At 44.4% G+C, this 23,620-nt stretch overlaps 1 protein-coding gene across 9 annotated transcripts in view; it reads right to left on the bottom strand.

The window, feature by feature from the left end:
• Positions 1-23,620, bottom strand: part of YEATS2 (YEATS domain containing 2) — a 1,675,245-nt gene that overhangs the window by 1,050,506 nt on the left and 601,119 nt on the right. The gene's annotated exons all lie outside the window — the stretch shown is intronic.

The raw sequence follows: 23,620 nt of genomic DNA, 5'->3' as shown, positions 1-23,620 counted from the left end.
CGCAGGTCCGTGTCCCTGGTGTATGTCCATCTCTCCAGCCGTAGATCCATGTCCTTCGTTTCCATCCAATTTCTCTCATCCTGGCGTTGACTTGCACCAGACTCGTCTTCTTGTGGGTTCCCTCCGCTGTTTCCAGATTTTGCTGCTGTGTCACCCATTTCTTCCTGGTGGTTATCCGTCGGGTCCACACTCTCTGTAGGTATATCTCAGCAGTTCCTCTGTTGCTGGTGATTTTCCACGGCCTCCCTGTATGCCTCTTCTATGAACTTCTCCAGCTCAGACTTCTTCCTCGATGGTGTTCTCTGTCTTGGTGTTCGCTGCGTCCTCTGTCTTGATGTTCACTGCATCTCTGTCTTCCTCCTCATTGCTTGAAGTGCCTCCAGTTCTAGTATTCTGCCCTCCAGGAGTCTGACTTGTTTCATCAGGCTCTCCAGTTGTCCGCATAGAGCGCATATGTGAAACTGCCTCCCAGAGGGGAGGTAATCATACATATGGCAGACGGTGCAGAAAACTGGGTAGCTCAACATCCTGTTCCTGTCTGCTGCTTCCACGGCTGCCCTCTTGCTGTCTGCTGTGGATGTCTTTTGTGTCTGCAGTGGCTGTCTTCTGCGCCCGCCTGGTTGTGTCCTCTGCGCCTGCTGTGTCCTCTGTGCCTGCTGTCTCCTCTGTGTCTGCCTGGCTGTGTGTCCTCTGCGCCTGCTGTGGCCTCTGTCTGCTTGGTTGTGTGTCCTCTGCGCCTGCTGTGTCCTCTGTGTCTACCTGGTTGTGTATCCTCTGCACCTGCTTTGTCCTCTGCTTGGTTGTGTGTCCTCTGCACCTGCTGTGTCCTCTGTGTCTACTTGGTTGTGTGTCCTCTGCGCCTGCTGTGTCCTCTGTGTCTACCTGGTTGTGTATCCTCTGCACCTGCTTTGTCCTCTGCTTGGTTGTGTGTCCTCTGTGGCTTCCTGGTTGTGTGTCCTCTGCGCCTGCTGTGGTCTCCTTCTGTTCTCCTTTAGCGGTGGCTCGTCCCTTCTCAAGGCCCTTCGCAAAGGCGATCTGTTGGCCCCTCCCCTTTTAAGGGACAGCTTTGGTGGTCGACGTCAGGGGTTGGCGGAGCTAACTCTCGCAATTCCTCCTGTAGTCTCCTGACTCTGCTTCCCTCGTGTGCTCTTTTGCTTCCCTTTCCTGCTCTCTCTCCTGCTTGCCTGTACAAGCTCCGATTGACTCTTCTCATTATCCCCTCCCCTTTTAAGGGGGAGATTCGGTGGTTGGCATCGGGAAGTGGGCGGAGCTAACTCATGATTCTCCCTGTAGTCTCCTGCCTCTGCTTCCCTCGTGCGTTTTTCTGATTTACTTTTTTGCTTCCCTCTCCCTCTGCTGCTCTCTCTTACTCCTGCTCCTCTCTCCTGCTTGCCTGTACAAGCTCCTTCACAGAAATTGTTGTGCATGCTATACTCTTGGGGAGAAAACTCATTTTGAAATGCTGGGTCTCTGAAGAGGCTCCTCCTTATGCTCTGTGGATTACTCTGATGAAACAGCAGGCATGATATGAGTTGGACACCTACTCATCTCATCCACAGGATACGTGGAAATCTTATTGTGCTTTATAGCAGCAGTTCCTGGATACTAATGCTTGACTATCATTGATTGTATTTTACTGCTTGTATTTTGGGATCTAGCATACTGCCTAGCCTGTCCTGACTTTGCCACCCCTGTACCCCTGACCTTGGAATCATTGCAGGATTCCTTTTGGCGTTCTGGCGTTGTATTTGTTGTTGCTGTTTCCACAACCTTGAGTTTCGAGCTTATCTGCTCGGAGGGGGTGGTGTCCCTCGGCAGAGAGGGTGTGTATGTACATGTAGGTGTGAATGCATGGGTTTCTGTGTGGACAGTGTGCAATGGGTGATAGGGATGGATGTCTGTGCTAAATCGTTTGGGGATTCCTATAGTCCTACTATTAAAAAATTGGATTGGGGCTGCTGGATAGCGAGTCTTCATACGTCAACGACCTCAGCTATTTGGTCATTCTTTTGAACTTGCCATCTTACTATGTGCTCTATTGATAGTTGTACCATCTTGCATGTGCTTGTTTTCAAGTTTGTTTCAGATACGTAAAAGGAAAAACACCCGCAAAAGAGGCGAAGGGACAGCTGGATGACCAGGGAAGACAAACAAATTGCAGACAAACTAAATTCCTTCTTTGCATCTAATCTAATCTAATCCTTAGGTTTGTATACCGCATCATCTCCACGTTCGTAGAGCTCGACGTGGTTTACAGTAGGAGAAATTGGAAGGAACTACAACAGAGGGTTAGAGGTAGAAGTGTGAAGAAAATTTACAGGACTTGGGATGCCAAGATATAAAAATTTCCTTGATTCCTAAGTTGGAGGGAGACTTACATTTTTTGAGAAAAGCCAGGTTTTCAGATGTTTGTGGAAAACTTGAAGAGAGCTCAAGTTTCGAAGAGGGGAGGTAAGGTTGTTCCAGAGCTCAGTGATTTTGAAGTGGAGGGAGGTCCCTAGCTTTCCTGAGTAGGAAATGCCTTTTAGCGAGGGGAAGGATAGTTTTAATTTGTGGAAGGATCTGGTGGTATTAGGGTTTGAGGAATTCCAAGAAAGAGGGATAAAGGGAGGGAGGATACCATATAGCAGCGATGGCGAACCTATGGCACGCGTGCCAGCTATGGCACGCGGAGGCCTTGCAGCTGGCACGCGGGAAGGTCCGCAATAGAGAGCTGCACGGGACACCCCCTAGGGTTGCGGGAATCCCGTGGGGACACCTCCGAGGGTCGCGGGGTTCCTGCGGGGCTGGATGTACTAAGTCGCGCTGCTTTTCTCCCTACCTGCTCTGCTTGCAGCACAGAGCCGAACGGAAGTCTTCCCGACGTCAGCGCTGACGTCGGGAAGACTTCCGTTCGGCTCTGTGCTGCAAGCAGAGCAGGTAAGGAGGAGTAGCCTCGCGGCTCGAGTGGCTTTCAAGGGAGGGGGGCGGTCCGCCCCGCCCCGGGTGCAGCACAGCCGGCCAGGTCCCCTTACTTTTGTGGCGCTAATGGACCGACCGACCGACAACAGCCCTGGTCCGACAAACCTCCTTGCCCTTAACTGCGAATCTAAATTACCTTCTTACAGCAGCTGTAAGAAGGAAATTTAGATTCGCGGTTAAGGACAGGGAGGTTTGTCAGACCGGGGCTTTTGTCGGTCTGTCGGTCGGGGAAGCCCCACAAAAGTAAGGGGACCTGGCCGGCTGTGCTGCACCCGGGGCGGGAGAAAAGGAGGGGGGAGAAGGACGCTGAAAGCACTGGGGAAGACAAAGGGGTGGAGAAGGACGCTGAAAGTCCATGGGGAAGACAGGGTGGGGGGGAAGGACACTGAAAGCATTTGTGGAAGACAGAAGGGGGAGAAGGACGCTGACAGGACATGGGGAAGACGGGGGGAAGAAGGACGCTGAAAGGACATGGGGAAGATGGGGGGGTGGCGAAGGACGCTGAAAGGACATGGGGAAGATGGGCGGGTGGAGAAGGACGCTGAAAGGCCATGGGGAAGACAGGGGGGTGGAGAAGGACGCTGAAAGGCCATGGGGAAGACAGAGGGGGGAGAAGGACGCTGACAGGACATGGGGAAGATGGGGGGGGAGAAGGACGCTGAAAGGAAATGGGGAAGAGAGAGTGGGGAGAAGACGCTGGCAGGGAAGAAGACAGAGATGCCAGACTATGGGGGGAGCGGAGGGAAGAAGATGGGTGCCAGACCAATTTGGAAGGGGGGAGAAAGGGAGAGGCACAGTAACAGAGCAAATGGAAGACGCAGAAGGAAGAGAGACAGTGGATGGAAGGAACTGAATGAGAACATGAGGAAAGCAGAAACCAGGCAACAAAGGTAGGAAAATAATTCTATTTCTTTTTTTTCTTTTTTTTTGCTTTAGGATAAAGTAGTATATTAGTTGTGTTGATAAAAATTTATAAACAAAAGAGGCTCTGGTAGAAACCCGTTTACAAAGTGTGTATTCTTCCCAATTAATATTTCCAAATTAATAAAGTCTTTTTGCTTATTTGTAAATGGGTTTCTACCAGAGCCTTTAATTCAGTAGCATAATTAAATGAAATAACTATTTCTGAAGTTTATAGGGACGGGCGGGGACAGAGGGGATTCCTCACGGGGAAGGGCGGGGACGGAGGACATTCCTCGCGGGGATGGGTGGGGACGGAGGGATTCCTCACAGGGACGGGTGGGATTCCTCACGGGGACGGGTGGGGACGGGTGAGACTTTGGTGGGGACGGGTGGGATTTCTGTCCCCGCGCAACTCTCTAGTCCGCAATTAAGATATGCGGCGTGGCGGGAGGCGAGTGTGCCGGTGTCTGCTTTGCAGCTCACCTGGCAACAGGGCCGGACTGGCCATTGGGAGGACAGGGCATTGTCCCGGTGGGCCGCGGCCCATCCTCCTTTGCTGGCTGCAGTCCTGTGAGTGGATGTTTAGCCTGCCTGTCTTCCCCTTAGTATCCTATGAGCCAGGCAGTGTGTGAGGGGGGAGGAAGAGAAGCTTCACACTGAGTCTGTCACAGGAACTCAGTGAGGCTGTAGTGTTTCAAGTTTCAAGTTTATTCAATATTTGATCAATCGCCTATCAATAATTACTAAGCGATGTACATAAAATATTAATATTGGGTAAACAAGAACAAAATTGAGTAAAAAGATAAAATCTTTAAACATAGACAAAATACAACATGATACATTAGGATGGAGGGGAAAGAACTACATTGTCTGATAGAAAAGGAAGAACAATTAAGGGTAATATACAAAGGGTAGGTGACTCCACATGTGACATCTGTAATCAGGAACAGTTCCTAGTGCTCCCATGCTAGAGAGGTGAGGATATGGGGGGATGTTAATGTGTCTAATAATGTGCTCCTCTGTAAAAACCTCTGAATCTTCCATGGGGGACATGCTAAATTCGAGGAAATAAAAAAGCTGCTTATGATGATTGCATAGAGAAGTTCAGTAAGCTGAGAGGAGGGCTGGGCTCTCTGTGAACAACCAACACACTAATCCTCTGCGCTGTACCTTATGGAAAACTCAATATAGCAAAAAACAGTAAAGTGTATATGTGGCCCTTCACAGTGCTTTTGTAAACATCATAATAAAATAACAAAGGCTCCAATAATGAAAAATAAAAGTCCTTTTCCCATACACTCAGATTGCACAAGTCCGGTTTTCACCCGGACAGTATATTTTTTGACCAAAACAGATGTCTACAATTAGTAAAATTCCCCAATCACATATTTTTTTATGGGGACAGATTTGTATACAGCACTTCATTAGATTTTTTTTATTATACAAATTTTATCTTTTTGTTGACTTGAAGTCTTGAACAAAGAAAATGAGTACAGCAAAAAAAGCAAAAACAGATAGTGGAAGACCATTCCAAGAGGCCTGGACAGAGACATATGGAGTGATTGAATGCAGTGGGAAAGCATTGTGTATTATGTGTAATGAAAGTGTTGTGTCTCGCACATCAAGTGTCAAACGTCACTTTGAGACCAACCATAACAGTGTTGCTGAACTTGGTTTAGCTCAAAGAAAAGAGTTCCTTGTAGGAAAATTAAAGAAATATCACTCCCAGTCTCTTAGTTTTAGCAACTATCTTTCAAAAACTAATCATCTTACAGTTGCCAGCTTTCAAATTTCACTGTGCACGGCAAAACATGGTAAGCCCCTCTCTGATGGAGATTTTATCAAAAAGGCAATTTTGGCTGGGAGTAATTCACTCTTCCATGATTTCCAAAACAAGGATAAAATTGTGCAGCGCATCTCTGAGATGCCGCTAAGCAGAAATACTGCAAAATATAGAGTTCTGCGAATGCCTGCTGATGTTAGTCAACAGCTTACTTGCGACTTACAAAAAGCACCCTTCTATTCCATGTGCTTGGATGAAAGTACAGATATTACTAACCATGCAAGACTAGGGCTCATTTTGCGTTATGCTACTGGTGACATCATGAGAGAAGAGCTGGTAAAACTGCTGTCTTTGCCTGGAAGAACACAAGGGATAGATATCCACAATGCTGTGATGGAGGCTTTTTCATCACTAGACATAAGTCCAGAAAAAGTGGTTTCAGTTACTAGCGATGGAGCACCTAGCATGGTGGGGACAACATCAGGATTCATTCATTTCTTTGCTAAGGAAGCAAAACATCCACTGATTCAATTTCACTGCATAATACATCAAGAGGCTCTCTGCGCCAAAGAAAGCAGCAAAAAACTTGACGATGTCCTCAAAGATGTAACAAAAATGGTGAACTTCATCATGGCGCGTGCTCTTAATTTTCGACAATTTCAAGCCCTTCTTGATGAGGTTCAGGCACAATATAACACTTTACTGATGTACAATAATGTCCAGTGGCTGAGCAGAGGACGAGTGTTAGAGAGATTTGTGGCCTGCTTGGAAGAAGTTAGGCTATTTATAAACGAAAAGGGGGAAGACTATCCTCAACTCACCAACATGGCCTGGCTTACCAACCTCATGTTCTTTACAGATTTTACTAACCACTTTAATGTACTAAACAAAAAATTACAAGGCATGGGAAAAACAGCAGAAAGCATGTTTAGTGACATTAAAGCTTTTGAGAGAAAATTGCATGTTTTTGAAAAAGACCTTGAGAGTGGACAGCTAAAATATTTTTCCATCCTAAAAATACATTTGGATAATTCTACAACATTTGTGGACAGTCATAAAAAACACCAGGAAATCTACAAAGCATATTCCACCATTGTAGCTGAAGCAAAGGAGAATTTTAGTAAAAGATTTTCTCAGTTCCGTAAGATGGAGACAACCTTTCATTTATAACTTCCCCAGAAAAGTCCATATTTGAAGATCTCGATCTTTCCTGCTTACAGTGGTTGGATATTCAAAATTTGGAAATGGAGCTACTGGAATTTCAAGAAAGCTCTATCTGGAAAAGTAAATTCAATGACCTGCGTGCGGCTCTTGAACGTATTGAGTGTGAAAGGGTGACAAATGAAATCACTGCTAGCAGTTCTGAAAATGAAATCCTAAAAGCGTGGAATTCTCTGCCAGACAATTTTAAGTCCATGAAAGCACTTGGGATTGCTCTTCTTACTTTATTTGGGTCATCCTATGCTTGTGAGCAGCTGTTTTCAGCTTTGAATCATATAAAATCTGATGCTAGAAACAGATTAATGGATGACATGAGTGCTGCATGTGTTGCTCTGAAATTAACGCACTATGAGCCAAGGATTGACAAGTTATCAGCATGCATGCAACAACAAAAATCACATTAATTTTTTTCAGAGCATGCCCAATGCATATGTTTACATGAAGCAGTGTTTTCAGTTTGCAGTTAAGACACTTTCTAAGTTATTTAAATATTATTTAAAGATGTTATTTAAAAAAGGGACTTTACATGGCCCTGTTGTATTCCAATCTGGAATTTCCAATAAAAACGGTTGGTTTAATTGAAATCTCTTTTGTTTTCTTTACATCATATTATTAGAAATGTAATGATTTAACTATTTTCTAATTTGATAGTAAATTTTACAAAAAAACATGTATAGACTCTTTGGGAATGCACACCGAGTCTTGACACAGTTAACAGTTTTAAGAAGTTTATCTTTTTTTTTACTCAGGATACATTTGACATGTTATGTGAATAATACATTTAAAATATATTGTGTAACTGAATCAAATTCTTCCTAAATTCATTAAATTGAATGAAATCATTAAAACATTATAAATTGCCAATAAATTGAAATGAAAATCAAAGGATTGTGAATCAAATTGATTCTCTGACAATACAAAGATTCCAACCTTTAAAAATGATGTTACATAGTTCAGGCAACTTTATAAAGAGTTTTTAGATACTAAAATCTTGTTATTAAGGTTTAATTGACGTGCTGGCACTTTGAGGAAATTCTTTGGTTTTGTGCGGCAGTTTGGGCACTTGGGCTCAAAAAGGTTAGCCATCACTGCCATATAGGATTTTGAAAGTTAAACAGGTGCATTTATAGTGGACCCTGGCGTTTATCGGAAGCCAGTGGAGCTTGGCCAGGAGCGGGGAGACATGGTTAAATTTATTTTTAGCGAAGATGAGCTTGGTCGCGGCATTCTGAATCCGTTGGAGTCTTTGGAGGTTTTTCTTAGTTAGGCTTAAATAGATAGAGTTGCAATAGTCCAATCTGGAGAGGATGATGGATTGGACAAGGAGGGTAAAATGTTTTTGATGGAAGCAGGATCTAACTTTCCTCAGCATGTGAAGGCTGAAAAAGCATTTTTTTTTTACCAAGGATTGGAGGTGGTCATTGAAGGACAATGTGGAATCAATGATGATGCCCAAGACCTTGCTCGAGAACTCAAGCTGCAGAGAGGAGCCAGAGGGTAGTGGGATGGAGGTGGGTAGGAGCATCTGTCTTTACGAAGGAGGACACCGCACAATACCAGAAGTAGCAAAAGTGTTTGAAGGAGTGATAGAAGACAGCCTCACCACAGTAGAAGTGGACTTGGACCAGATATACTACCAGATCGACAAACTTAAAAGTGGCAAATCACCTGGACCTGATGGAATTCACCTGAGAGTCTTAAAAGAACTGAAGGTTGAAATCGGGACGAAGTGTGAGATAATAAAATTTGCGGACGACACCAAACTATTTAGTGGAGCTCAGACTAAAGAGGACTGCGAAGAATTGCAAAGGGACTTGAATAAACTAGGGCAGTGTTTTTCAACCTTTTTTGGGCAAAGGCACACTTGTTTCATGAAAAAAATCACGAGGCACACCACCATTAGAAAATGTTAACAAATTTAACTCTGTGCCTATATTGACTATATATAAAGTAATTCACTTGAGTGCCACCGCCGCCATCGGGAACAGGCCGGCGCCAAGTTCTCCCTGCTTCTCTTCCCCGCGGGGCCGACCAACTCTCGCCACCCGTCGTCAATTCTAACGTCGGAGAGGACGTTCTAGGCCAGCCAGGCAGCGATTGGCTGGCCCAGAACGTCCTCTCCGACGTCAGAATTGACGCGAGTGGCGAGAGTTGGCCGGCCCCACAGGGAAAAGCAGGGAGAACTTGGCGCCGGCCTGTTCCCGATGGCGGCGGTGGCACTCAAGTGGCTAAAGAGCCGCAGTTTGCTGGCCTAGGGACAACACTGGAGGGTGGCCAGCTGTGCACCCCCTTGGGACGTAAACCCGGGGTGGGGCAGACCGCCCCCCCCCACCTTGGTATGTCACTATCTATACCTCACTCCCTCCCTATGACCAAAAATTCTCCTTTCTTCTATTCCCCGTGTACACAACCATCTCTTTCCCTCCCTTCCTCTCTCCAAAGTCCATGCCTTCTGTGTCCAAACACTCATTCCCTCCCCCACCTCAGCATCTCTTTCCCTCCCTTCCTCTCTCCCAAGTCCATTTCTTCTGTGTCCAAAAACGCATTCCCCCCCCCACCTCAGCATCTCTTTCCCTCCCTTCCTCTCTCCCAAGTCCATGCCTTCTGTGTCCAAAAACCCATTCCCTCCCCCACCTCAGCATCTCTTTCCCTCCCTTCCTCTCTCCCAAGTTCATGCCTTGTGTCCAAAACGCACTCCCTCCCCCTTTTGTGTTCCGTGTTTGCCTCCCAGCCCATCTTTGCAACTTTCTCAGCAAAAGGGAATTTTTCAAGTACCTTTCTTATTTCTAATCTTAATGTATATTTTCTGTAAACCGCTTAGAACCTAACGGATGTAGCGGTATATAAGAAATAAATTACATTACATTACATTACATTACATTACATTACAAAACGAAGCTCAAGCCGCGAGGCTTGTCTTCTGCTTCCTTCCTGCCCTGCCGCGCACAAATAGCCGAACGGAAGTATTCTCCGACGTCAGTGCTGACGTCGGAGGGCAGGCTTTGCTTAAGCCCTCCCTCCGACGTCAGCGCTGACATCGGGGAACGCTTGCGATCGGCTATATGTTAGCTGCAGAGCAGGCAGGAACAGAAGACGAGCCTCGCGGCTCGAGATGTATTGAACTCCGCGGGTCCCCCGTCCAGCTCTCTCCTGTTCACGTGGGGCGGACCACCCCTCTCCCTAGACTGTGGCCTAGGACCCTGGGAGAGCCCGGGCCCCCTGTCAGCTCCGGGCCCCTGAATGCAGGACTGGTGGTACTGCCCTGATGGCGGCCCTGACCGTACGGCACACCAGGCAAAAACACTGAACTAGGGGAATGGGCAATGAGATGGCAGATGAAGTTCAACGTTGAGAAATGTAAAGTATTACATGTGGGAAGCAGAAACCCGAGGTACAACTATACGATGGGAGGGATCTTACTGAATGAGAGTACCCAAGAAAGGGACTTGGGGGTAATGGTGGACATGACAATGAAGCCGACGGCACAGTGTGCAGCGGTCGCTAAGAGAGCGAATAGAACGCTAGGCATAATCAAGAAGGGTATTACTACCAGAACGAAAGAAGTTATCCTGCCGTTGTTTCGGGCGATGGTACGCCCGCATCTGGAGTACTGTGTCCAGTACTGGTCGCCATACCATAAGAAGGATATGGTGTTACTCGAGAGCGTTCAGAGGAGAGCGACACATCTGATAAAAGGGATGGAAAACCTTTCATATGCTGAGATATTGGAGAAACTGGGTCTCTTTTCCCTGGAGAAGAGGAGACTTAGAGGGGATATGATAGAGACTTACAAGATCATGAAGGGCATAGAGAGAGTGGAGAGGGACAGATTCTTCAAACTTAAAAAAAAAATAAAAGAACAAGAGGATATTCGGAAAAGTTGAAAGGGGATAGATTCAAAACGAATGCTAGGAAGTTCATCTTTACCCAACGTGTGGTGGACACCTAGAATGCGCTTCCAGAGGACGTAATAGGGCAGAGTACGGTACTGGGGTTTAGGAAAAGATTAGACAATTTCCTGCTGGAAAAGGGGATAGAGGAGTATAGATAGAGGATTATTTCACAGGTCCTGAATCTGTTGGGCTGCCGCGTGAGCGGACTGCTGGGCACATAGGACCTCAGGTCTGACCCAGTGGAGGCATTGCTTATGTTCTTATTGCAAAAGCTTGCCAACCTGTCAATTAGAACTGGTTAGATACCAGACGATTGGAAGATAATTTTCAAAAAAGGATCAAGAGGAGAACCGGGCAAGTACAGACTGTCCCTGGAAAGATGGTTGAAGCACTGATTAAAGATAGCATAGTCCGGCACTTGGATACACATGACCTGATGGGAGCCAGTCAACACGGCTTCAGGAAAGGGAAATTATGTTTGATGAATTTACTTCAATTTTTTGAGACATGAACAAACAAATTGATAATGGAGAACCAGTGGACATAATATACATGGACTTCCAGAAAGCATTCGACAAGGTCCCACATGAAAGACTTCTCAGGAAACTACAAAGACATGGAATAGAGGGAGATATACTAAGATGGATAGGCAAATGGCTGGAGAACAGAAAGCAGAGAGTGGGCATAAATGGGAAGTTCTCAGAATGGGAGAAAGTGACTAGCGGTGTGCCCCAGAGCTCGGTACTTAGGCCCATCTTATTTAATATATTCATCAATGACCTAGAAGAAGGAACATCCAGTGAGATCATCAAGTTTGCAGATGACACAAAGCTATGCCGGGCAATCAGATCGCAGAAGGATAGGGAGGTACTCCAGAGTGACTTGTGTCAGTTAGAGAAATGGGCGGAGAAATAGCAGATGAAGTTTAATGTGGAAAAGTGCAAAGTAATGTATTTAGGCAGTAAGAACAAGGAACACGAGTATAGAATGTCAAGTGCAACTCTGGGTAAGAGCGAACAAGAAAAGGACCTGGGTGTACTGATAGATAGGACCCTGAAACCGTCGGCACAATGCGCAGCAGCGGCAAAGAAAGCAAATAGATTGTTAGGCATGATAAAGAAAGGAATCACGAGTAGATAGGAGAAAGTTATAATGCCGCTTTATAGGGCAATGGTCAGACCACACTTGGAATACTGTGTCCAACATTGGTCTCCCAACCTAAAGAAGGTATAAAACTGCTGGAGAGGGTGCAGAGACGAGCAACGAAGCTGATAAAAGGTATGGAGAACTTGGAATACGAGGAACGACTTAAGAGACTTTGATTATTCTCCCTTGAGAAAAGGAGACTGCAAGGGGATATGATCGAGACTTTCAAAATACTGAAAGGAATCAACAAAATAGAGCAGAAAAAAAAAATTATTTACAATGTCCAATGTGACACGGACAAGAGGACATGGACTGAAGCTAAGGGGGGACAAGTCCAGGACAAATACCAGGAAGTTATGCTTCACACAACGAGTGGTGGACACCTGGAATGCCCTCCCAGAGGAGGTTATTGGGGAATCCACTGTTCTAGGATTTAAAAGCAAACTAGATGCACATCTCCTTACGAGAGGCATAGAGGGATATGGGTGACTAAAATTACACCAGGTGTACACCTGACTGGGCCTCCGCGTGTGCGGATCACCGGACTCGACGACTGTAGGTCTGATCCGGAGATGGCAGTTTTTATGTTACGAAGCATTGCTCTCTGTCATTGCTGTTTAGTTGCCTACTGTCTCAATAAACATGATGTTCAAAAAAAAATTTATGCTAAAAGCAAACTCTCTGAAGCCCATAATGCAATTGCAGACCAAATTGCAGTTATTGGTGACTTAACTCCAGCTGATATCAAAGCAGAACCAGAAAGTGGACAATAAGAACATAAAAACATAAGAAGTTGCCTCCGCTGGGTCAGACCAGAGGTCCATCGTGCCCAGCAGTCCGCTCCCGCGGTGGCCCATCAGGTCCATGACCTGTAAGGTGATCCTTGTCTAAACCCTTTAATCCCCCTTGTCCTTCTATCTATACCCTTTCATAGCCTATCTCTACCTCTATCTATATCCCTCAATCCCGGTATCCTTCAGGAATTTATCCAATCCTTCCTTGAAACCCGGTAGTGTACTCTGTCCTATCACAACCTCCAGAAGCACATTCCAGGTATCCACCACCCTCTGAGTGAAAAAAATTTCCTAGCATTGGTTCTAAACCTGTCCCCTTTCAATTTCTCTGAGTGGCCCCTTGTTCTTGTGGTTCCCAATAGGCTGAAGAATCTTTCCCTTTCTACCTTCTCTATGCCTTTCATGATCTTGAAAGTCTCTATCATGTCTCCTCTGAGTCTCGCTTTTCCAGGGAGAAGAGCCCCAGCCTTTCTAACCTGACTGCCTAAATACATTACAATGTAAAAGGTGTTCTGAAAATGATTTTTATTGACTGAACTGAAGCAGAAGTTGGAACTATCTAGTAATAGGGAGAAAATACAAATTCTCACTCTTGCTCCACACATCCGGACTATTGAAAAAACTGCTTTGGAATTTGGTGTTTCAGCAAGAATAGTTAAAAAGGCCAAGAAGCTGAAACAGCAGGGTGGCATTCTTGCTGTTCCAAAAACAACTGCAGACTATGTACAAGATGCAGGCATTGTTTATTTCAAACTCTAATGGTATATACAACCTTATTACCAACCAAGGGACCCGACACGGTCCGTGTTTCAGACAACACACCTTCCTCAGGGGTCCGTGGTAGATAAGGTTTTGCAAAAACAGCATTAAAGGGAAAAAACAAGTGCCCAAACGAGTGTAGTGCTGGATTATACAGAAAGTTCTGGATTTTTATGAAGACAATGAAATCTCTAGAATATGCTCAGGCAAAAAAGATTATGTCTCTGTTCGGATCAGTGGTGAAAAAGTGCAAAAGCAGAAAAGATTGCTATTATGCAATCTGAAGGAACTGTACACCACCTATCACAGTCAGCATGGGTCTGAAATTGGGTTTTTAAAGTTCTGTGAGCTTCGGCCAAAGTGGTGTGTCACAGTTAGTTCATCAGGGACTCATTCTGTCTGTGTCTGCACAATCCACCAGAATGTGAAACTTATGCTTTCAGCAATTGCATTTCCAGATGATTACAAGGTGCTTCTGAATAAAACTGTGATATGAACTCAAAAAACTGCATGTTGCAGCGGTATGAAATATGACCTGGGCAGATTCCTCTGGAGGAATATTTTACTGAGTTATTTGGTGAACCATGATCCAGACGATATCATTGAATTTAAGCAGTGGATTCACACTGAACAGGATACACTGGAAACTCGACAGTTATCCATAGAGGACTTCACTTCCAAATTGGAAAAATTTCTAATTTGGCCAGCCGCCATTTTATTTCCAAGTACCAAAGTGCTTATCTGAAGGAACTGAAAGCAAATATAAAGGAGGGGCATGCTATTGTTTTGATGGACTTCGTTGAAAATTATTCAAGATGGGGTTTCACTGGGAAAATAGCCAAGCAACATTACACCCCTTCGTTGTCTACTTCTGCAACCCTGATATCCAATGCCTATGCATACGCATGATCAGTGACTACTTGCGTCACGATACTATTGCTGTTCATGCATTTTTGAGGAAGCTTATTCTGCATCTGAAGGAAGTCTTGCCTGTCTTAAGCCATATAAAAACTTCAAGAATTTCATTAACCTCTACAGCCATGATACTGACTTTTAAATTACTGTTGAGTGGAGCTTCTTTGGCACCAGCCATGGCAAATCTCCATGTGATGGGATTGGGGAAAGAGCCATGTGTTTAGTTGCCCATGCCAGCTTACAACGCCCTCTCAATAATCAAATTTTGATACCAAGGGATCTATTTGAATTCTGCGATAAATCTGTCTCGGGAATCAAATTTTTTTCATTGCTAAGGAAGATATTGAAGCACTAAGACCTGCTCAAGAGCAAAGGTTTAGTACAGGCCACACAGTGGCTGGAATAAGAGAAAATCATCAATTTACGCCCAGAGACACTGCTAGACTCTGAATTAGCAAAATTTCAAGTGACACCTGCTCATTCATTGCCAATGTCTTAGAGTCTGATACTGATCCTGAACATGTCCCTACCTTTCAAGCATCCAGCTTTCAATCTGGACAATACTTAGCTTGCATATTTGACAATTCTTGGTGGATTGGTCATGTATGAGAAATTTCAATGGAAGAATGCGACATCCTGGTTAATTTTTTGCATCCACAAGGTCCTGCATGGTCATTTCACTGACCTCCCCGCAAAGATATATGCTGGATCCCTGAACAGCATATTATTGCAGGCCTTAATGCACCTATTGCCACTTCATCAGGCAGACAGTACACTTATCCTTAAGCTATTTTGGCAAACATTGACCAGACTTTCAAAACCATGTGCAAGAAATTGAGTTTAAAAAGTTGAATTTATGCGATTTCCTGATCTTTATCAGTATGTATGCACGCTTCAAGTTTTAAGTTTATTAAAAATTTGATAAAACGCTAATCATAAATTCTAAGCGTTTTACAATAAAAATTTAAAGGGGTCCAGTTAAACTATTAATAACATAAGTTTACTTACATGAAACAATAGGATAGTGGGGAGAAATACAATTTGAAAGAAAAAAAGAACAATTAAGGACAATAACATGGGGAAAGGGAAAATCAAATTTTAGTATAGAGAATAAGCTTGGAAAGTCCCTTAGATCAATTAACAGTCATGTTGATGGGGATCTCGTAGATTCTCCTCGTTCAGGATTGCATCTAATTGGCGTTTGATTATGTTTCCATAAGTTCACTCACTATCGATGTTCCACCGGTCTGTAATTCGCAGCCTCCGTCTTGCATCCCTTTTTGTGGAGTGGAATGACGTTAGCCGTTTTTCAGTCCAACGGGCCTCTTCCTGTACCTAGGGAAAGATTGAAGAGCGCGGATAACGGTTCTGCCAGGACTTTACTCAACTCCCTGAGCACCCTGGGGTGTAGTTTGTCTGGAGTGAGTGAACTTATGGAAACATAATCAAACGCCAATTAGATGCAATCCTGAACGAGGAGAATCTACGAGATCCCCATCAACATGGTTTTACGAAGGGAAGGTCCTGCCAATCAAATCTGATCAGCTTCTTTGACTGGGTAACCAGAAAGCTGGATATAGGGGAGTCCCTGGACGTCAGAACTAATCACGGACATTGAGAATATCACTTTACGGGGGGATACGGTACTACTAGGGGACTTCAATATGCCCGATGCAGACTGGAACACACTTTCAGCATCTACCAGCGGAAGTAAAAGGCTATTGTCCTCCATAAGGGGAGCACAACTCAAACAATTAGTGTTGGAGCTTACTAGGGCCCAGGCGATACTGGATCTGGTACTCACCAACGGAGGAAGTGTCTCGGAGGTATCAGTGGGCGACAAGCTAGCCTCCAGCGACCACAACATGATATGGTTTAACCTCAAAAAAGGTTTCACTAGATCTAACACGACAACAAAAGTTCTCAGCTTTAGAGGCACTGACTTTAAAGGCATGGGAGATTTTGTCCATCAGGCACTGCGACACAAAGCGGTGACCAACGATGTGGAGGCTATGTGGTCAACCTTGAAATCAACCCTACACGCAGCAACAAACTGTTACATAAAATCTGTGAGTAAACGGCGAAGAAAAAACAGACCTCAATGGTTCACCAGAGATATCAGACCTCGTTAAAGACAAGAAACGAGCATTCATTCACTACAAACGCTCGAAGGGTAAAGAGGCTAAAATAGAATATATGACTAAGTCGTCAGCTGTCAAACTGGCAGTCAAAGAAGCCAAGCTCTGAGTAGAAGAAAACTTAGCAAAAAACATTAAAAAGGGGGACAAATCTTTCTTCAGGTATATTAGTGATAGAAAAAGAAACACAGATGGAATAGTAGGCCTCAGAAAACTTGACGGAAATTATGCAGAATCGAATACAGATTAAGCCGAACTACTAAACCACGAGTTTACACCCAGTGACGTATACGACGAACTATCGAAACTCAAGGTGAACAAAGCCATGGGACCGGACAATCTGCACCCAAGGGTGCTCAGAGAGCTGTGTGAAGTCCTAGCGGAACCGTTAGCCGTACTCTTCAAACTCTCTCTAAGTATGGGAAAAGTCCCTTTGGACTGGAAAACAGCTAACGTCGTTCCTCTGCACAAAAAGGGTTGCAAGGCAGAAGCTGCAAATTACAGACCGGTGAGTCTCACTTCGATTGTGAGTAAGCTCATGGAAACACTAATCAAACACAAACTAGACACGATCCTTGATGAGGAGAACCTACGCAACCCCCACCAACACGGTTTCACCAAGGGTAGGTCATGCCAATCCAATCTTATCAGCTTCTTTAACTGGGTAACTAGGAGGCTGGACCTGGGAGAGTCCCTAGACATTGTGTATTTGGACTTCAGTAAAGCTTTTGACAGCGTCCCCCACCGTAGATTACTGAGCAAGATGAAATCAATGGGATTAGGTGAAACACTAACTGCATGGGTCAACGACTGGCTAAGTGGGAGACTTCAGAGGGTATTGGTTAATGGTACCCTCTCTAAAATGTCGAGGGTGACCAGTGGAGTGCCGCAGGGATCAGTCTTGGGCCCGATCCTTTTCAACATATTTATAGGAGACATGACTCAGGGGCTTCAAGGTAAAATAGCATTATTCGCCGACGATGCCAAATTATGTAACACTGTGAGTGACACCGCAAGTAAAAATGATTTGTCCGACAGCATGAAGCAAGACCTGCTTTTACTGGAACATTGGTCCACGACCTGGCAGCTGGGCTTCAATGCGAAAAAATGCAAGGTCATGCACCTTGGTAACAATAATCCGTGTAGGACTTACACACTGAATGGTGAAACCTTGTCCAGGACTACAGCAGAGCGGGATTTGGGGGTGATCATTAGTGGAGATATGAAATCAGCCAATCAAGTGGAGAAGACTTCATCCAAGGCTAGACAAATGCTGGGATGTATCCGTAGAAGCTTTGTTAGCCGGAAGCCAGAGGTCATTATGCCATTGTACAGAAGCATTGTGAGACCTCATCTGGAGTACTGTGTGCAATTCTGGAGGCCGCACTACCGTAAGGATGTGCTGAGAGTTGAGTCGGTTCAGCGAATGGCCACCAGGATGATCCTGGGGCTCAAGGATTTCTCGTATGAAGACAGGCTGCACAAGTTGCGGCTATACTCTCTCGAAGAACGTAGGGAGAGGGGAGATATGATAGAGACATTTAAGTACATCACTGGTCGCATAGAGGTGGAAGACGATGTTTTCCTTCTAAAAGGACCCTCGTCCACAAGGGGACATCCGCTAAAAATCAGGGGGGGGGGGAAATTTCATGGGGATACCAGGAAGTACTTCTTCACTGAAAGAGTGGTGGACCATTGGAACGAGCTCCCAGAGCAGGTGATCGTAGCCAGCAGCATACAAGATTTTAAGAATAAATGGGATGCCCACGTCGGATCCCTACGAGGGTAGCATAGAGGAGGGCAGCTTGGGGACGATTGATAGAGTGTAGATTGGGGGAGGGTTGTCGGAGTGGGCAGACTTGATGGGCTATGGCCCTTTTCTGCCGTCATTTTCTATGTTTCTATGTTTCATGTACTTGGACTTCAGCAAAGCGTTTGATAGCGTCCCACACCGCAGGTTATTGAGCAAGATGAGTTCGATGGGATTAGGTGAAACATTAACTGCATGGGTTAAGGACTGTCTTAGAGGTAGACTTCAGAGAGAATGGTAAACAGTACCCTCTCCGATACGACAGAGGTGATCAGCGGAGTACCACAGGGCTCAGTCTTGGGCCCGATCCTATTTAACATCTTCATAGAACTTGGCTAAAGGGCTTCGAGGTAAAATTACATTATTCGCCGATGACGCCAAACTATGCAACATAGTAGGCAAAAGCACAATAGACAAAAGCACAGTGCCCGACAGTATGACGCAGGACCTACTCCTGCTGGAGCATTGGTCAAAGACTTGGCAACTAAGTTTCAATGCCAAAAAATGCAAGGTCATGCACCTTGGTGGCAAAAATCCATGCAGGACTTACACCCTAAATGGTGAGATCCTACCAAGAACTGTAGCAGAACGTGACTTGAGGGTGATCATTAGCGAAGACATGAAGACTGCCAATCAAGTGGAGAAAGCTTCATCCAAGGCCATACAAATCATGGGTTGTATCCGTAGAAGCTTCGTCAGCCATAAGCCTGAGGTCATAATGCCGTTGTACAGATCCATGGACCCCATCTGGAATATTGTTTACAATTCTGGAGGCCACATTATCAAAAAGATGTGCTGAGAGTTGAGTCGGTTCAGCGAATGGCCACCAGGATGGTCTCAGGACTCAAGGATTTCCCGTATGAGGAACGGCTGGGTAAGTTGCAGCTATACTCACTCGAGGAACGCAGAGAGAGGGGAGACATGATAGAGACGCTCAAATATGTCACGGGCCGTATCAAGGTGGAAGAAGATCTCTTTTTTCTTAATGGACCCACAGCAACAAGAGGGCATCCGTTGAAAATCAGGGGAGGGAAATTTCATGGCGACACCAGAAAATATTTCTTCACCGAAAGGGTGGTTGATCGCTGGAATAATCTTCCACTACAGGTAATTGAGGCCAGCAGCGTGCCAGATTTTAAGAAAAGATGGGATTGGCATGTGGGATCTCTTCATCAAGGAAGTTAGGGGGTGGGTCATTAGTGTGGGCAGACTAGATGAGCCGTGGCCCTCTTCTGCCGTCATTTTCTAAGTTTCTATGTTTCTATGAGGAGGGAGTATTGCGTTTAATTCTGGTCTCCTTATCTCAAGAAATATATAATGGCATTAGAAAAGGTTCAAAGAAGAGTGACCAAGACGATAAAGGTAATGGAACTCCTCTCATATGAGGAAAGACCAAAAAGGTTAGGGCTGTTTAGCTTAGAAAAGAGATGGCTGAGGGGAGATACAATTGAAGTCTCAGGTCCTTTGATGGGTCGTGCCGCCTCTGAGGAAAGAGGAAGTTGCATCATCAGAGGCGGTTGCGACTCAGCAAAAATCCAAAGGCTGCCTTCCTGAATTGCTGCGCTGGTAAGTTAGGAGAGCTGCTGGGAGGGGAGAAAGCCACTGTCAGAGGCTCCCCATGATCTCTTCAGCTCTGCGCAGACTTCAGCTCGATCTTGCCGGCCCTGTGCAGACCGGCAGGAAATTGCAGATTTCGATCTCGCCGGTCCTGTGTGGACCGGCAGGAATTTTCTGCGGACCGGCAGTTGAAGAGCAGTGCTTTAATTAAGCAAACAGGAACAAGCCTCAGATTAAGAAGTAATTTTTCCCATTCTGGGATTTTTTCCAAGAAAAATAAAACTTCTTTTCTCTTACTCCTGATAACATCATTGGCTTGAACCCATCCTCCCTACCATAACTAAAACCCTTAATTTAATATTTATTTTTTATTACTTTATAAATTCCTCAAATTAATAAATCTCACTACCTAATCTTAATCTTGATCAATTCATTCAATTAAATCTAGTATAGAAATCTAAAATTCTTGTAATTCAATAATTTCTCATAGCTAGTTGGGGATTTTTTCCATAAGAAGACTACAGTTCATTTCAACAAAAAAATCCCTAACCAGCTATGAGAATTATTGAATCACAAGAATTTTAGATTTCTATACTAGATTTAATTGAACTGGAGAATGAATTGATCAAGATTAAGATTAGGTAGTGAGATTTATTAATTTGAGGAATATATAATAAATTAATAAAAAAGAAATATTAAATAATAAATTAAGGGTTTTAGTTATGGTAAGAAGGATAGGTTCAAGCCGGTGATGTTATCAGGAATAAGAGAAAAAAGTTTTCTTTCTCTTGGAAAAAATCCCAAAATGGAAAAATTACTCCATAATCTGAGGCTTGTTTCTGTTTGCTTAATTAAGGTTTAATTAAAGCTTAAGAAAATTTTTCTACAGCCCATTTTTACTTTTTTAATGGTTTTTGACTTTTATATTTAACTATTAAATAATGTAATCCGCAGCCTCAAGGCAATGGGTCTCCCGTATGAAGTAAGGCTGAATAAATTGCAGCTGTACTCGCTTGAGGAACGAAGATAGAGAGGGGACATGATTGAGACATTTAAATATATCACGGGCCATATCGAGGTAGAAGAGGATATCTTCCGTCTTATAGGATCCTCATCCACCAGAGGACATCCGCTGAAAATCAGGGGAGGGAAATTTCATGGTGACTCCAGAAAGTATTTCTTCACCGAAAGGGTGGTCGATCATTGGAACGAACTCCCACTGCAGGTGATTGAGGCAAACAGCGTAGCAGATTTTAAAAATAAATGGGATATTCACGTGGGATCTCTAATGATGTAAAGGAGGGGGTGGGTCGGCAAAATCAGGGCGAAGGGTCACTGGAGTGGGCAGACTTAATGGGCTGTGGCCCTTTTCTGCCGTCATTTTTCTATGCTTCTGTTTCTACAAGAAAACCTCTTGTGAGCCGCTGCGGGCAGCAAAAGGAAAAATAATAAAGCATTTAGATTAAGGACAACACCGCACCAGATAAGTTTTTCTCCAAAATAAACTTGCACTTTATTCCTCAAAGTAAAAATAAATGGAAAGGATAATTCAGCTTATAAACTCAATGTCAATATGGCAAACTGAATAAGTCACTAGTCTCTGTGGATGTATCACAATAAAAATAGTTCAAAAGCATTTAACAGGAATCTTCCTCAACAGAGTAGAGTCCGCATGAATTCACAGTCCAAAAGCATGTGTAATAAAAGAAAGAAAAACTCCAAAACTCAAAACAAACAAACTTCAAGATTGCACCAATTCAGCACAAGTCAGTGAACTGCACCGGCTTCTTCAGCAACGGCATGCTGGGCAGTCAATGTGCTGGGCAGTCAATGGTATTATTCTGCCAAAATAGGCCCTTTATCCCACCACATGAACGCGGGGCAAACCCCACTGTGTGGGACTGAAAACAGTTCACTTTCCCCCCCACCAGGGAAACAACAAACTTCCAAAAAGGAAAAAAAAACAGTATCAAAAATACAGTTCTTCCAGCTCCATGTCATGAGGTTCTTCCAGCAAACCAAGAGGCATGTCTTCACCAGCCTCTATCAACTCCATGGACTCTGGAATTGGGCTGACATTCAGAGCTCTCAGCCCTGAGTGCTGTGGCCTGTCCTGCCTGAGTTCCTGCTGCTTCTGATTCTCAAGTAGCCTGGCTCTCAAGGATAGCAGTCTGCAGCCCCGCCCCAAACCCTCAGGTGGAGATGGTTTCCGGTCAATCACCCTAGGCTTCAGTGGGGGATGGGAATCCTGCACTCCTGCTCTCCCACTCCCTCTACAGGACAAAGAAGGTAAGTCATCAATTGACTGAAATTGTGCTTTAAAAGGGGAAATTTGAGTGGAGCCTGAAGTAGACTTGTGCACTGCTCTAGGGGCACTCCTAGCTGGCATAGTCTACATACCACAATAACCATTTAGCTTTTCTAGTTTACTGTTGTATTACAGCTTTTAGAAACCTTTCATTTCACTTCTTGAGGAATTTGTAAGATCAGCAAGACAGAAAAGACTTAAATAGTGAAGGACCAAGTAAAACATGTACAGTCACAAGCAACATGAACACTGTTTCCTTAAACACAAGAGCTGATGTTTGGTGTATATCTAGTGTGACCATATGGCTTCAGAAAAAAGGGGACGGATTGAGACATCCGGGTTTTACTTCCATTGAAAGCAACCAAGATGTCTCAATCTGTTCTCCTTACTTCCATTGCTTTCAATGGAAGTAAAACCCGGATGTCTCAATCCGTCCCCTTTTTTCTGGAGCCATATGGTCACACTATGTATATCTGAGATAATTTATTTAGTGTAGATGCTGTTTCCCCCCTCCCAAATCCAGGGACTACTTGAGGAGGTTCTAACATGCACTTAGACCTCAATTCCATGCTTTTTAACTTTTTAATCCTTTCACAAACATTTTGTTAAAGATACAAAAGTGAAGAAATATTACCTAACAGAATATTACAATACAAAGAAAATATTAAATACAAGGATATTATTAGGCAAGATGTAATCTAACGTTTATAAACTGAGGAGGCTGATGGTAGAAATCTTATATGCAAGTAGATGACACAAAACTTAACAAATGAATGCACAGACCTGATCACGCATCTCCCTTCCTGACTGTGAGGGAGTCTATAGAACACAGCCATATCCCCTTAAGGACACTCCCTCAGAGACAGTGATGCAGGAGGGGTGGAGCCAGGAGGGTATAGTGCAACAAGTATAAAAGCTTAGGGCACAGCTAGATTGAGGCGGCCCCTGCCAGAAGCAGTGAAAGCCAATCTATATGTTTTTACCACGTGTCACTGAACTACAACTATGACAGCCAGGTAGGCCAAGTTTAACAAGGGAACTTTGAAGAATTATATTCTTCACCCAGCTGGAGGCAGGCTAGTAGTGTATATTGTTGACTAGAGACTGTAGTGCATCCCTTGGCACAAGCAGGTCCACAGTAGAGAATGACATGGGGATAAATTTTTCCCCATCCCCGCAGGAACTCATTTTCCCATCCTGGCAAGTTCTTTTCCTGTCCCTGCCCCATTCCTGCAAGCTCTATCCTCATCTGCACAAGCCTCAAACACTTTAAAATCATAAGTGTTTGAGGCTTTTGTGGTTAAGGCAGAACTTACAGGAATGGGGCAGTTTCAGAACAGTGACAAAACTGGAAGGGATGGGGAAATTGAATTCCTGTGGGGACAGGGAAAAATTTTTCCCCATGTCATTCTCTAGTCCACAGTAATACTTT

The sequence above is a fragment of the Geotrypetes seraphini genome, chromosome 9 (assembly GCF_902459505.1).
Source record: "Geotrypetes seraphini chromosome 9, aGeoSer1.1, whole genome shotgun sequence".
In the NCBI taxonomy this organism is placed as follows: domain Eukaryota; kingdom Metazoa; phylum Chordata; class Amphibia; order Gymnophiona; family Dermophiidae; genus Geotrypetes; species Geotrypetes seraphini.
This window is presented reverse-complemented; position numbering and strand designations above follow the sequence as displayed.